Source organism: Phalacrocorax aristotelis, chromosome 2 (genome assembly GCF_949628215.1).
Source record: "Phalacrocorax aristotelis chromosome 2, bGulAri2.1, whole genome shotgun sequence".
NCBI lineage: Eukaryota > Metazoa > Chordata > Aves > Suliformes > Phalacrocoracidae > Phalacrocorax > Phalacrocorax aristotelis.
The window spans coordinates 163,920,134-163,934,613 of record NC_134277.1 but is presented as its reverse complement, the minus strand read 5'-3'; the positions used below and the strand labels follow the sequence as shown (position 1 = coordinate 163,934,613).

General features: G+C 43.4%; 1 protein-coding gene across 4 annotated transcripts in view; it reads left to right on the top strand.

Moving 5' to 3' along the window:
* Positions 1–564: 564 nt before the first annotated feature.
* Positions 565–14,480, top strand: part of PTK2 (protein tyrosine kinase 2) — a 233,548-nt gene continuing 219,632 nt past the window's right edge. For 2 of the 4 annotated variants that reach the window (XM_075085912.1, XM_075085909.1), the window contains exon 1: positions 565–780. The gene's annotated coding sequence lies outside the window, so the exon portion shown is untranslated. Of the gene's footprint in view, positions 781–1,481; positions 1,611–9,232; positions 9,724–14,480 lie in introns of those variants that run through there. The other 2 variants (XM_075085911.1, XM_075085910.1) reach the window with 2 other exon arrangements.

Below are 14,480 nucleotides of genomic sequence, written 5' to 3'. Positions count from 1 at the left end.
CAACTGGGGCAACCGCTGCCACCGTGGAAATGGAGAAAGGCCAGAGGTCCCAGAAAAGGCTCAAAGCAAGCTCGTCTGAGGAGTTTTTGCGCCTCCAAGCAGCTGGAGGCCATAGATGTAGAGGTAGACACCGAGGACGCGAGTTCGACCGCCGAGAGCCGCTTCTGAAAAGCGGGGTGAGGACAAGGGGTTAAACCTCCCCTCCTCCCGAGGCAACCACCACCCTCCACCGGCCCTTTGGGATCTGCGTTGCCTCGGGGAAGGCGGGAGGAAAGAGCCGCTGCGGCCGCCGAAGGGACAGAATGCACCCCTCCGCCATCGCCGCGCCTGCCCCTGACAGGATTCGAGGCAGCAGCGGAGACTAACGGGCTCTCGCCACCTGAGGCCCGCACGCCGCGCCTGCGCAGGCGGGACGGGGCGGCTCCCCCACACACCCCCCCTCGGTTTGAGGGGCGGCAGCCTGACCCCCCCCCTCCATCCCCCGCAGCCATGTTAGTGTGGGGAGCGAACCGGGGAGGGAGGGAGAGGGCAGCCGCGCATCCCATGGTGCAGCGCGCCGGGAGGGCGGGGGAGCGGCCTGGAGTGGCCGGGGCGGGCGGGCAGGCAGGGAAGCAGCTGCCCGCGCCGCCGCGCAGACCCAGCTAGAGCGGGGCGGCAGCCGGGCGGGCGGGCGGCTTCAGCAGCCGGCGCTGGCGGGACAACTCCGCTGCTTCTGTTCCCCTCGCCCCAGCCCCTCCGCCCGCCGGGGTCGGCCGGCCGGAGGCGGCTGCTTGCAGCGCGGTGAGTGCGGGCGGCAGGGGCTGCCTGAGGAGACGAGGAGGAGGGGACGGAAGGGGGGACAGGCGGAGGGAGGCGCAGCGGCCCCAACGGCCCTAACTTACATAACGGGGTAGGGGGAAAGAGGAGGGGGGCAGCGGCTCCTCCGTCCGTGCCTGTCCGTGTCTCCCCCCGGCTAGGGGTGCGGCGGCGGCCCCGGCTCCTCAGGGGAAGAGCTGCCCGTTTCTTCTGTACCCCTCGGGAGGGGCTGCCTTGGACAGCGGGGAGGGGGCACAGGAGACACCCTCCCCACGGGGCACGCGTGGGCTCACACACGTACACGCGCACCGGAGCCGCGCTCCGTGGGTGCCCGCGGCTGGGGAAGCCTCCCGCGGCTGAGGGCGCCCCGTGGCCGGGATGTGAGCGAGGGGCTCCGGCCGGCCAAGGGGGGAGACGGGGTGATGCTTGGGGGGGTCCGAGCAGAGCCGCTGCCCTCCCCCGCGGAGGGAGCTCGGTTGGGCGGTGTTGGCGGAGGACGGGCAGGATGGGAAGGGGATGGGAGAAGAGGAGGCTGCGGGGAGAGGTCGTCTGGTGCACCGCCTTCCACCCCTCCGCCCTGCCCGCCGGGGAGGCTCGGCCCGCCGCCGGCCCTCCCTGCGCCCCGGGGCCGCGGCGGTCCGGTCCCACCGGATGTGGCGGGAGGCGGCTCGGGGTGGCGGGGCCGCGGCTCGGCGAGGCGGAGCGGGACGGTCCGCAAAGTAAACAAAGGGAAAGGAAAGGGAGGAGGAGGAGGTGTCCCCTCGCTGCCGGAGCCGGGCTGCCTGCCTTGCCCCTGCCTCTCTCCAGGCATGCTGGTAAATCTGCGGTTGCCTCTTAGAGCCGGGGTGGGAGCGCAGGGGAAGTGGTTGAGGTTTCTTCTTTTTGTGCGTGTTGTGGTTTGGGGGGGTGTGTGTGTGTTGGTTTTGTTTTTGGTTTTTTGTGGGTTTGGGTTTTTTTTGGTTTGTTCTATTACTGCTCTCACTGGAGAGTGGGCTGCTTCGATCCCAAGAGAAGCCGAGCTCTCTGGTCACACACCCGTTTTAACCCGGGGACAGCCTCCTAAATTTGCGGGTAAGGGGGGAGCAAGTGTTCTCAGCGTGGCTTTTCAGAGGCCCGGCTGGTGCCACAGAAGTTGGATTAAATAGAGGAGCCTTTGCACCGCTTGAAGAAATGTGATATATTTTTTCGGTTGTAAACCCGATTTTGGAGTTTAGCGAGAATTGTACTTCTGCAGCTGTAACAATATCTTTCTCAAATCCCTGGGACTAATTTTGAAGCATATGCTGTATATTGGCAATTTTCACGTCCATTCTCCTTCCAAACCTCCTTTACTCGGATGATGCTTTTCTGGAACAAGGGGTAGACTTTCTTTGATTTCCCTTTATTTTTTTTTTCTTGGCTGAAAGACTGTTCGCTATATTGTTTCTGTGTTAGTTGACTCGCAGTCAGTCTTATTTAAGTGCTCTAAAAGCAGACTATATCCTGTAGGCCCTCACGCTCTTGCAGCGTCAGCCTGGAGCTCAGTTTTTGGTAGTTCGACTAGGATAATAGTAGTGCTGTAGTAAATACGTTGAACAAAAAGCTCACTTGAAAGGAGAAACACTTGGGGGTTCATATTGAAGGATTTCAAGTAAATGTTAGCTTAAAACTGAAGCAGTACTGCCATGTCCCTTAAATTCAGACTCCTTTGGTTGTTTAATATATTCCCCCCCCCCCCCCCCCCCGCCCCCGTGTTAATTGGGAAACTCCCACATTCCTCAAAGCTAATCTGTCTTTATCATCTCTGATTCTATTAAACCTGGGTAAGGTCAGGAGCATAACTAGTTTGGGGCCAGGAAATATTAAATGTTACGTAGTTATTTAGAACAGCTTGTTATCTTACTGATGTTGTCCATGTCCAAAATTCCATCACTTCCTTTCTCCACCTGGCTCCTTTTTGTTACCTCTGAAATCAGGCTGTTACCCTACCTCATATCTTTGTTGGAACACCTTTGCCTGTGTGCTGCCATCTGCAGATGGGGGCCACAGCCTTTGGATTCCTTAAAGCAAGGTTTATGGCTGAGATTATGTAAAGAATGTATATGTGTACCTTTGAGATCGGAGCCCCTGCAATAAATTAATGGACCTAAAATCTGGGGTACTGTTAACAAAACCAAAAAACCAAAAGAGGGAGGAGACACTAGTTGCTGGGAAACATTTTCTCTCACACGACTGCAAACTCTACAGGCTGTTCAGCAAGAACAGCTCTGAAATAAATTTGTCTTTTGTGCTATTATGTCTTAGATCCAGTTTTTGTAGAACATGGCTTGGATTCATGTTTGTGTTGGTCAACCTTTTATTTTTCAGGAAAGGTAAAATGTGCACGTAAAAGGAAGATGGCATAGTACTTAACTTGTCAAAAGCTCTAAGCTTTATTCGGCCTCAGCCTTAGGTGTTGTTAAAAGTACTACGTATGTGTAGTTGACATAGCAATCAACTAGTAGTGTATTGGAGTACTTAATCCAGAAATGAATATTCTTAGAATAGCACTCCTGTGTCTTAGATGCATAATTTGCTGAAATAGCTTTAAAAATTGTTTCAACCTCTAGATATCTAGTGATGTACTTTTCCTTCAAAGTGTGTTACGTGTTGTTGAAAGGGCTTTTTTTTTAATATAGTGGTTTACCATTAATGACTAATAGTTGAATAAGGGAATCTTGGTTTTGTGAATTCCATGATGCTAATAAATGAAAGGATGAAAGAAAAGTAGGAGTGCTTTTTGGAGATTAAGCAGTAAACCCGGTGGCTTTGATGGTTTAGGAGATTGTCTTCTATTTTTTTAATGCACCTATAAATGTGGGGTTTTTTCACTAAGAGGGTAGCTCTGGAAACAAGAAGTTATTTCTTGCCATTTGTAGAACAAAATGATGTGGTTTTTCTTGCCCTGGTAGGCATTGCTGTGTGTGCCGGTACGGTCTTTTGTATGGTATAACATTCATGGTAACACCACAGGCTATTCCCATTCCATTTATATCTCTTAGGATTTGTGGAAAAGTCTTTTTCACTATGAGAGAGAACTTTCTGTGTTCTCAAAGTGTAGTTTTGAAGTACATTGTCTTGCTGGTTGTTCTTAAATATACGTATATGTGTATTCACCTACAGGTTTTTGACAGCTACCTGCTGTGGTGTTTAAACAATAGTCACGTTTTGCAGGATATTGGTAACTATAAGTAGGTTGTAATTTTGCTGTAAAATCTGTATATTCAAATCTTATGTTTTTAGTCGTCCGTAAGTGTTTGTCTTAAATTGGACATTCATGGCTTTACATTTGATGTATGTTATCGCATAAAGTACCTCTGTATTGTCATGTTCTGGACAAATTTCAATAAATTGGTAGAAGGTATTTAAAAAGGACACACTTGTGCTAGAATTCATACACCAGATCTTTTTTTCTTGTGTTACAACTACCACTCTTGGATGCCAGCAGTGAAAATATGGGGCTTATTTACTTCTTACCAGTAAGCTTTTGAGTCCTCATTTCACCAGCTGTCAGTGGACACTCAAGTGTGGGACTGATATTTAGGTCCATCAGATGAGGTTTCCAGACTAGAATAGAATCATAGAATGTCCTGAGTTGGAAGGGACGCACAAGGATGATCAAGTCCAACTCCTTTCCCTGCAGCAGACAACCCCAGATTCAGATTAAATCTGGTTTTCCTCTCATCTTGTGTTAGTGTAATTCTGAAGTTTCAGGTACCATTGCTGAGTGGCATGAAAACATGGGCATATTGACTTAATGTCTTGAAAAGGTTTTAATTAGAGGGTCAGGATTTTGAAAACTGCAACAAACAAACCCTTACTCTATCACTTTGAGCTCTTGTGTGGAATGACAGCAGAGATGTTGTAGGATCACTCTAAAACTTGTATTTTAAATGTACTTATTTAGCACCTGAGCTACAGTGATTCTTTTCTCCCTGAATGGTAACTTCTCCAGGATAGTTATTTTGTACTAAAAGCTGTCTTTTTTTTTAAGTGTTTGAAAAAACCCCTAGAACTTAATGCAGATTAATGCAAGGTTAGAGTTTGTAAATTGTTAGCAATTTCAGGTGAGTAGTGTGATTTGTATATGACTGCCACTTGGGAACCTCGGAAGTCCAATGTGTTCTACCACAGCGTTCAATGAATGTGGTTTATTATGTCTGTTAGAAAGATGTGAAGTTGAAAGTATGGGAAATGAAATGGAAAACATGATATCCATATAGATACCTCATTTTAAATAGTCTTTTTAGTGTAGGAGGGGAAGAACTTTGTGGAGATGATCAAGTAGATCTTTCAAAAAGCTCTTGTTTTTCATGTCTTGCTTTCCATATTCAGGCAGCTGTTCAAGGCTAATCAGATGAACTGTTGAAGAAAGTGGCTATTTAGGGACTGAACAGCTGAAAAACCTGCAGGTTTTGTGTTGTAGGCTTGAATTTTTATTTTCCTTATCCCATTGCTTTGTAACTTTGTGTTCTTTCTACCATGTATGCTTCCTCAGGTGGGAGTTTGTTGCTAGCACAGCATTTAGTGTTCCTGACGCTGGGATGCAAGGCTTGCAAACAGGGGAACTTTTGAGTGTTAGGTCTTCATGAATAGAAAATGATTTTAAAAATCCCCAACGGCACATAAAAACCCCACAAATCGATCAACCAAAAGCACAAAAAACTTCAGATGGCTTGATCTGATTGTCTCTGTTTGTATTAAAGCAGACACAAGAGAGACAGTTGTGATTACCCAGGTGGGTTGTGCTGAAAGGTGCATGAACTTTGAAAATATGCAAGGGGATGTTTTGAAAGCTACGTCAGAGGGATGTGTTGTTGGAGGGAGCTGACACAGGGAATCATGTATGTAGAAGAAATGGTTTCAGAGATGACAGGAGAACCACGGAAGCCGAATGCTCTCTGGCTCTGACAGTACTTGAAATTTGGAGATGCAGATCACTGTTGGTGTCGGTGGTTTGTAGATTAAGAAGAAATTGGAGAATAATTTCTGAAGTCTGATTTTTACAAGATTTGAATGCAGTCTCTGTCAAGTAAAAATCTGAATGGAAGAGGTAAATAACAAAAGCTAAAGGCAGCAGGCTTTTTTTGAGGACATCTGATGACTCGTTTGCATCAGTGTTAATTGTGGGTACATCCAAATTTTCTTCAGATCTGCAGCAGTCCACAGCTGAACTGGTAAAATTCTCCTGTATTGGATTTCCTTTGTCCTCTGTGACTTGAAGACTTTTTTTTTTCCCCACTCTCTAACTCTCTCTGCATTGGTCCTCTGCCTTTTTTTTATTATGTTCAGTGCAGAAAGGGCATATAGAAAAAGTTTAAGTAGTTTTTGGTAGCTTCCTATTGTGCTGAAATATCACTTCCCCCCTCCCCGGGAAGGGTAACTGACAAGCAGTCAGCTCAGTTTCATTTTGCTTCAGGGTTCCAACTTCATACAGTGTAATATAGGTCAGTTTAGAGCATAATGCTTAAGATTAATCTTGACCCTTTTCCTGCCCGTGGAACTGTAATTTAAATACTTTTAAGACCCTGGACTAATTTTCTTCCTTTTGACCTAAAATGTATAAACAAGACGCGTGTATTGGTTGTCCTGGAGACAGTAATGGGAGATTACCTATTCTTTGCCACTGCTATCATTCTAGGTATGTCAATTAACAATAAATTCAGAAGCATTTAGACAGCGTGTATGTTAAGAGTCCTTAAATGAGGCACTTCTCATTGCCTTTGCAGAGATTGTAGTGACAAAGCCAAAGCTGTTCTCGCTGTTCGGGACAGCGAGATGAAGGTCAGAGGGCTTTACTGACTGCTAACTACTCCTGCTTCCTGCTGCCATACTTGGGGTTTTTCATTGTTTATCCGCACATGAAAATGTGCAATTCCTGCTTTTGTTTTATTTCATTTTGGGGGGAGGGGAGAGGGAGCAGACCATCTGAGGCTATAACATATCTTTGGAAGGCAGAGATCATTTTTCCTTTAGTCCCGTTAAAGTTCCTGGGAAGGATTCGAAGCATCAGATAATTTTATTTTGTTTATTTTTTTAAATATGGGAACAAGGAGCTGCTACTCTTTCCTGTTTTCTTGCTGCTAGGATAGCAAATAATTTGGTTGCAGAAGGGTAGCAGAAGTCTAGTTTAGCACAAGCTCGAAATAAGCTGAATGATATATTTTGAAGACCTGAATGCACCTCTTTAACCAGGTACATAACTTTTTTTTCCCAGGCCTTTCTTAATGCTGCCAGGAGTGTTTACTGATATAATCCACAGGATTACAGTAGCCAGCATGAACAGTAGTTCATCTACATTTGATACTTAATTTCCTAGCATTGCCTTCAAGATCACTGCTACTGAGGATACTAGTAAGAGACTTGTAAATCCCAGTGTCTGAGTTACACCCAGGGGTGGGGATTTACATCAATCGATACCTGTTTCATCCTGTCTGTTGTAGGTTTTCCGTTCAGTGTGAATGCTGAGGCAAGTTTGTCCTCAGTAATACTCTGTAGCACTGAGATTCAGAGACTCTGTGATCTTTAAAAGAGAATATCCTCTTACTGATTTTAGGCAATCTTTTAAGTTCTTTTCCTATGAAAGATAGTGTAAAAGCATAAAATCTATTGCTACTTTTTTTATTTTTACACGGGTATCTGTTCTTAATTTCCTTTTTTGGACCAGGCAGTCGTAATCTTTCTGTCCTTTGAGGGAAAATTTGTCTATGTTCTGGTTTAGAATATTGGAATTTCTATTGCCCACTTTTCTCAAGTAAAGGTTAATACAGAAAGGAGAAAAATAAAATTAGCGTTTAAAAGAGTACAGTTCCTTTTTTTTTGGTTAATTAACTAGGGTGTTCTCCAACTACTTTTTCCCCTGCTATTTCTAACACACTTCAAGCAGAAATTCCTTTTGCTGGTGGCTGAGTGCTCTTGTGGTTCTTTTATACCTGCTTATACCTCAGGTTTTAGCAGTCTCCTCCTTCAGCCCCTTTGTTCCTTTACTGGTGCTCTTCTGTTGTGGAAGCTGTCCAAAGGCAGGGTTACTTCTTCATAACTGAGTTTACAGTCTAGGCAGCAGCACACAAAATATGTTTAACAGGTACCTTTATAGTTCAGTTGCTTGAATTTATTCTTTGTAGAGAGTTAAACTTCATGGTTCTTTATTTTATGTTAGTCCTTATCACCCTTTCTTCACCCTTTCCCCCAGCAAGTTCCAGAACTTGACAGGTATTCTTGTATTTTTGCCACTGCCTGGGACCTCTCGTGCCTGATACCACTGGTTTTGTTAACCGGTGGTGGAGAGAGGAAACAGTGATACAGCCACGGTATTGGAAGTCAGGAGGCAAAAATGTTATTTCTACCTCTTCTGTGACTTATTTTTTTTCCCCTTTGATGGCTAAGCTAATTTACCTGCTGTGCTATTGTTTATTCCCCTTTCAGATAAAGACAGTGCTTTACTCAGGCTTTATCCACTGGCATATAAACACATGGCCATTCTGAAGTGCTTTCTGTAGAGGGGCTTGAAGTACCCCTTGAGAGGGAAAGTAAAAGCCGTGATGTTGGATCCAAGCTGTTCATATAAGCTGCCATCTTACTGCTTGGAATGAACCTAGGGATGGCCATCGTGATTAATTCGTGCTTGTCAGTGTGCTTGTTAACCTTTCGTGATGCAGGACTCCGCACTGCATTTGCATTTACTTAACAAAATGCAATTGCATTTTATTTTGTGAGTGGGAACAGAAGCTGGTTGATAATATGTATATAAAAATGCACATCCCTCTGAAATGAGCCACAAGTTGGAGGGTTTCTAAGTTCCATTTTTAATTGTATTGAAGACTTTAATTTTGCTACATTTTTAACTAGTTTTCTATTGCCAGCCTTCACCCAGGAAACCTTTTCATGCTGCTGATGTGTACGGGTCTCTTCCTCACAGCGAAGCTTTCTGAAAATGTTACAAATTAAAGTTTCTGTTCTTACTCCTGTATTAGCAGCATCATTATGGGAATTCTATTAATTAAATTAATTAATGGCTAAAGAAGTAATTCTGAAGTTTTATCAGCTCTCATTTTCTATTTCAGGCTTAAGCACTATATCCTAGAGGCTTCTAGATTCCAGTTGGTTTATTAATTATCTTGTAATTTTCACTTTAGTTTGTATAAATCACAAAGCTGGCTATTTTCTGTACTACTTCTGGTGCCTCTCAAGTCCACAGCCTCTTCCTACTCGATATTCAGGGCATTTTGAATTTTGTTGTTCAAACGTCTGCTCAAAACGTACTTTTCAAGTTCTGCAAGAGCTGAGTAAGCAGCGATGTGCAGGTTATTGATTGACTGGCACTCAGTTTGTGATTAACCTTATTCTGCTGCTGCAGAAAAAGAAATGCTCTACTGTGGGTGTAGCAAGGGGGTAAATACTTGGAGTAATTGCTTTACTGAGTTCGGTGCTGGTGGGATTCAGTTAAAATGCTCTTTTCACTTTTGGGCATGGTACATTGAGAAAGGATTTTCTTCTCTTGGATGCTATTAGTAGCAGATCGGACACCCGGGAATATGACACACAAGAACTGAACAAATTAAGATGTTAACTTTATATCTCCTCATGGTCTTAAGTTATTCACATGCATTAGGCTTCTACATGAACGAAGAAGATAAAGGCTTATGAGGGCTAAAACAAGAAATAGTTGACTCAAATAATGGGACTGAAGGCTTGGGTGGGTTGCTTGGGGAGGAAGACTTCTACTGTGAAGAAAACCAAACCATTGGACTGGATTAGGGAGGGGACTCTTGTCATTGACAGTCTCTAAGAACAAATAAGTCATCTGCAGAGAGGAAATGCTACATCTCCCTACCTCAGGAGTGGCAGATTGACAAGAGGACCTCGAGTCCTGTCCAGCACTGATTTTAGTGATGCTAACAGGTGAAGAATGTGGGAGTATTATTTTCAGGTTTACACCTATAGTCAAAAGATGGTTGACAGTAACCCCAGCAACTGATAGTTTTCCCTGAGCTCTTGTAAGCAAGTCCTCTCTATTTTCTTGTCAGCTACTGCCTGAGACTGTACAGCTTAGATGTAAATCTCTTGCAGGCAAAGCATCTTGTATTTTCTTTGTGGAATGCTATTCTCGGTTATGGCTGTAAAGGTCACGGCGGGGAAGATCCTTTCCATAAATGAAACTGTCATGCTGTTCTATAAATGCAGATGTTACCTAGGTATGGCTTGAAAAACAGAATTATAAGCTGGCTACTGATATTAGAACACTTAGCTTAGTTGCCATTTTGTTGTACACTTAGAAATTTAATGGAAAAAAACATGCAGGACTTCTAAATTGTGCAAGCAAGTTAATAAAGTGGCCTTAAAGGATGACTCTTCTTATTCCTTTTGGTATTGCCCTTTAATGACTATATTTTATTACATATTAATAAACTGAGCTTTGTTTTGGGAATAATAGGAACTTTTGGTGGATCTATAATTTATGTGTATTTTTCACTCTTTAATATGATAGCTCGTATTTTGATGTACCAGTAGGCTTCCTCTTAACTGTAACTCAAATTAATCTGTTTTAAAGCAAGTGAAAATGTTTCTCAGCATTTTGTCATGGAAGGAGTAAGTCACTACTGAGACTGGGAAACAGAAGTAATATTTAGTGAAAATGTATATGGAGAGAAATGAAAATGTGGTCTGTATGCCTTTCTGTACTCAGTACAGCCTCTGCTGGAAGCTGGTATTAATGATGCACCCTGCATTTGAGATGTTCCTTATGAAAGAGTAAAATCATTGATAGCTTTTTAAACACTATGTTAAAATTTAGAGGCAGAAGCTGCTGGAATGAACATTTTAGTGCTACATCTGGGCTTTCAGGGAGCCTCTAAATTGAAAGGTGGAGCTAAGAGTGTACATTTGTGCCATGTGCATGAACTTTTGTAAGCTGTTTGGAGCTGGGGAACTAAGTCTTAAAAAAAACCCCAAACAAACAAAAAACCCCTATGTGGTGTGGAGGCAAAGGGAAGCCTCTTGCTCATCATTTGTACTGAATTCTGATTAATCAGTTACAAAAGCACCCAGTCAGACTAGATACTAGATCTTCATTACCAGGATAATAGAATAATTCCAGATTTACATGGATTTCTTGTTTAGCATTGCCTTTGTAAATTGTGTGATTTTTGGCTAGCAGGGGATCTCCTCCAAGGGGGAGGATAGCATTATTATTATATACCTTAGTGCATATATATAAAAAATTGTTTTGGACATTTTAATTAATCAATGGTTATGAGAAAAGGTGAATAATCCTTTTATTTTGCCTGTGTATTCTGATGTACAGTTTAAGGATTGAAGTGTATTAGAGAAATGGGGGGGCAAAATATATGACATGAACTTCTCTTGTGGGAATATTCTGACTCTGTTTCTTCTCGAACGTGTTGTGAATAGAGGATTGAATTTTTTACCTGTATTTCTCAGGTTGTGGATGGAAACAAAACTAACATAGAGCCCCTGTAAAACTTAGTCAAGGAGCGGAATCAAAAGAAGTGGGATCTAACACCAAAACTGCTGCTTTTTCCATCTTCTGCCTAGTTTGTGTCAATATTTCATTTTTATAAGAAATTGAGCTTTAGTTCTCTGCATTTCATTCCCTTGTTCCTGGAAACTTGTTACCTACATCAAATTAATGAACAACCAAGTGGATTTCTTGAGTTGATTAGGCACCTTTAGTAGATGATGGTGTGCAGCATAGGCGATTAATTCTTAGATGGGGGTTTAAATGAAGTGAAAGTTTAGTTGTGTCATAGGCTACAAAGCCACTGCTTATTCAGCCTTAGTAGAAGGGGGAGAGTTTCTTTGTGTGATGGCAGTACTGCTTGTCTCATGCTGTTTCAGTGCTTTAAACAGCTAGTTTCATGCCTTGCTCTCTTTTCATCAAAAGAGGAGAGGGAATTCTTAGATAGGGGTTATCATTGGGTTCATTTTACAACCAAGTCAGCTTTTTCTTCTCTTGAAGGCAAACAAAACCTTTAAACTGTTTCATAATCTGAAAAGAGTATTGAACACAGAGATTTCCCTTACTAGGAAACAAATTTTGGAGTTCTGTATTTATCTGTGTGGCTCTTGGGAGATAAATGTGGATTGCATTGAAGTTCTTTCTTTCAAAAGTCTGTTACTTCTGTTGAGTACTACAGTACTCTCAAGTGGGAGTAGGAACATTGTTCATATTACAGCAAGCAAGAGATCAGAGAGTGGAACTATGGGAAGGGTGAGGACTAGCAGCAAGTGGTGAAAATTAAATGTACATAAAGCACACTTACTCTTGAAGTTGACAGAAGTGGTAAAATAAGGCAAGACCTTGTGGGTTGCTGAGTTGAGATCAGTTTTGGAAAGGCAAGATCAAAGATGAGATCAAGATAAGTCTTGACAAAGGATTTGAAGCATAGTCAAAACGAAATGGGGAGGGACAAGCTGTGGTTCCCATGTGCATGTATTGTGAGTACCTAATGCACAACTGCCACTTGAAATACATGATAGTTTTTTGGACTGAGTCTGTGTTACAGCAGTTCTAAGTGTTGAACTTGTGCTCCATGTTGTTGAATCTTTGTCTTTATAGCTGATTTTGTATGATGGCCCTCATGAGTAGGAGGTGAAAGTATGTATGGACTCCTTAATTTTGGGGGTATTTTTTAATATGATATGGAAGTGAGATCTTACTGAAGTTTGCCTTTCTTCTCCCAGTGAATTTATAACAACCTGGTTGAAAGTTTCTGTAGAACTGCTACTGGTGCGGCTGGCAGTGGCCATATGGATATTTTGTGATGACATGCTTAGGATTTATGCTTAGAATCATAGAATGGTTTGGGTTGGAAGGGACCTTAAAGATCATCTTGTTCCAACCCCCCCCGCCATGGGCAGGGACACCTTCCACTAGACCAGGTTGCTCAAAGCCCCATCCAGCCTGACCTTGAACACTTCCAAGGATGGGGCATCCACAATTCTCTGGGCAACCTGTCCCAATGCCTTACCACCCTCAGAGTGAAGAATTTCTTACATTGAACCTGAATCTACCTTCTTTCTGTTTAACGCCATCACCCCTTGTTCTAGGGACCAGTGAGTCTATTTCAAATTCTGCTTTATGGACTGTGTTCTTCCGGTGTCCAAGCCACTAAGCAAAGTTAAGATCAGGTTAGGACTTTTATACCAATTATCCTGAAACACTAAGGGTGTCAAGACTACTAAATCTTCACAGCATTGTATCCATGTGTCATGTTTCAACCCCAGCTGGCAGCTAAGCCCCACACAGCTGCTTGTGGGATGGGGGAGAGAATTGGAACAGCAAAAGTGAGGAAACTCATGGGTTAAGATAAAGACAGTTTAATAGGTAAAGCAAAAGATGTGCACACAAGCAAAGCAAAACAGATAATTAATGCACTCCTTCCCACCAGCAGGCAGGTGTTCAGACATCACCAGGAAGGCAGGGCTCCATCATGTGTAATGGCTGGGAAGTGAAACGCTATAACTCCAAACATTTCCCCCCTTCCTTCTTTTTCCCCCAGCTTTATATGCTAATCATGATGTCATATGGTACGGAATATCCTTCTGGTCAGTTGGGATCAGCTCTCCCAGCTGTGTCCCCTCCCAACTCCTTGTGCACCCCAGCCAACACGCTGGTGGGGTGGGGTGAGAAGCAGAAGAGGCCTTGACTCTGTGTAAGCCCTGCTGAGCAGTAACAAAAACATCCCTGTGTTATCAATGCTGTTTTGAGCACAAATCCAAAACACAGCCCTGTACTAGGTACTGCAAAGAAAATTAACTCTATCCCAGCCAAACCCAGCACACCATGCAAATGGTGCCTTTGAGTTGGTCTTGAATTCAGTAACTGCTTTCACTGTTCTGGGCCTTTTCCTGAAGGCCATAGGCCGTTTGGTAGTAGTCTGTGCTCAGGGCTGTGTCGTGCTGTTCTTCTGCACAGGTTTCTTCTTGGTGCTCCTTCTGACAGTGCTTCAGGCACATCTGTTACCCTCATTGCTCCAGGTGTAGAGAAACTGTATGTACAGTTGTTCATGCAAGATACAGACAAGTACCTGAAAACCTGCACGTGCTGTATATCTAGCAGGAACAATGTAGTTGCAGGTAACTTAGGTATAATTGTCTCATCTCTGCTAAAGAAAATATTACCTGGGTCCAGAAATTGCTGTTACTGTTCTTCGCCTGCACTAGCAGAGCTCTTGAAGTCTTTCCTGTTTACCATGATCTTTCGTGGAGTTTTCCTGTGACTTACTGTAGTGCCAAAGGGACATCATTGGAGACCAGAGTTGATCACATTAAATGCTTCATAAGGATAAAAATGTTGCATTGCACTAAACTGTTTATTCGCTTTGCTGCTGCAGATCGGAGGTAGAAGAGGGAAGTGAAAAAAGTTATGTTGATATTTAGTGGCCCATCTTTAGCTTTATAAGGCTTGACGTGATGAACGGCTGTAATGAAATGGAGTGTAGGATCTGGGAGAGGGTTAGGAGAGGAATTTGTGAAGAGTAAATTGATGGAGTGATGAGAAAAGAGCAAAGGGGACATTTTCTTGCAGAAGAGGATCAAAGAGCATTAAAGGTAGCTGAAAACCTAAGGAGGCTGAGGGATGAGCTCCACATCTAGAAGGTATTTTAAGATTTTTTTTTTGGATACTAGTAATTGGCATGTGTCTT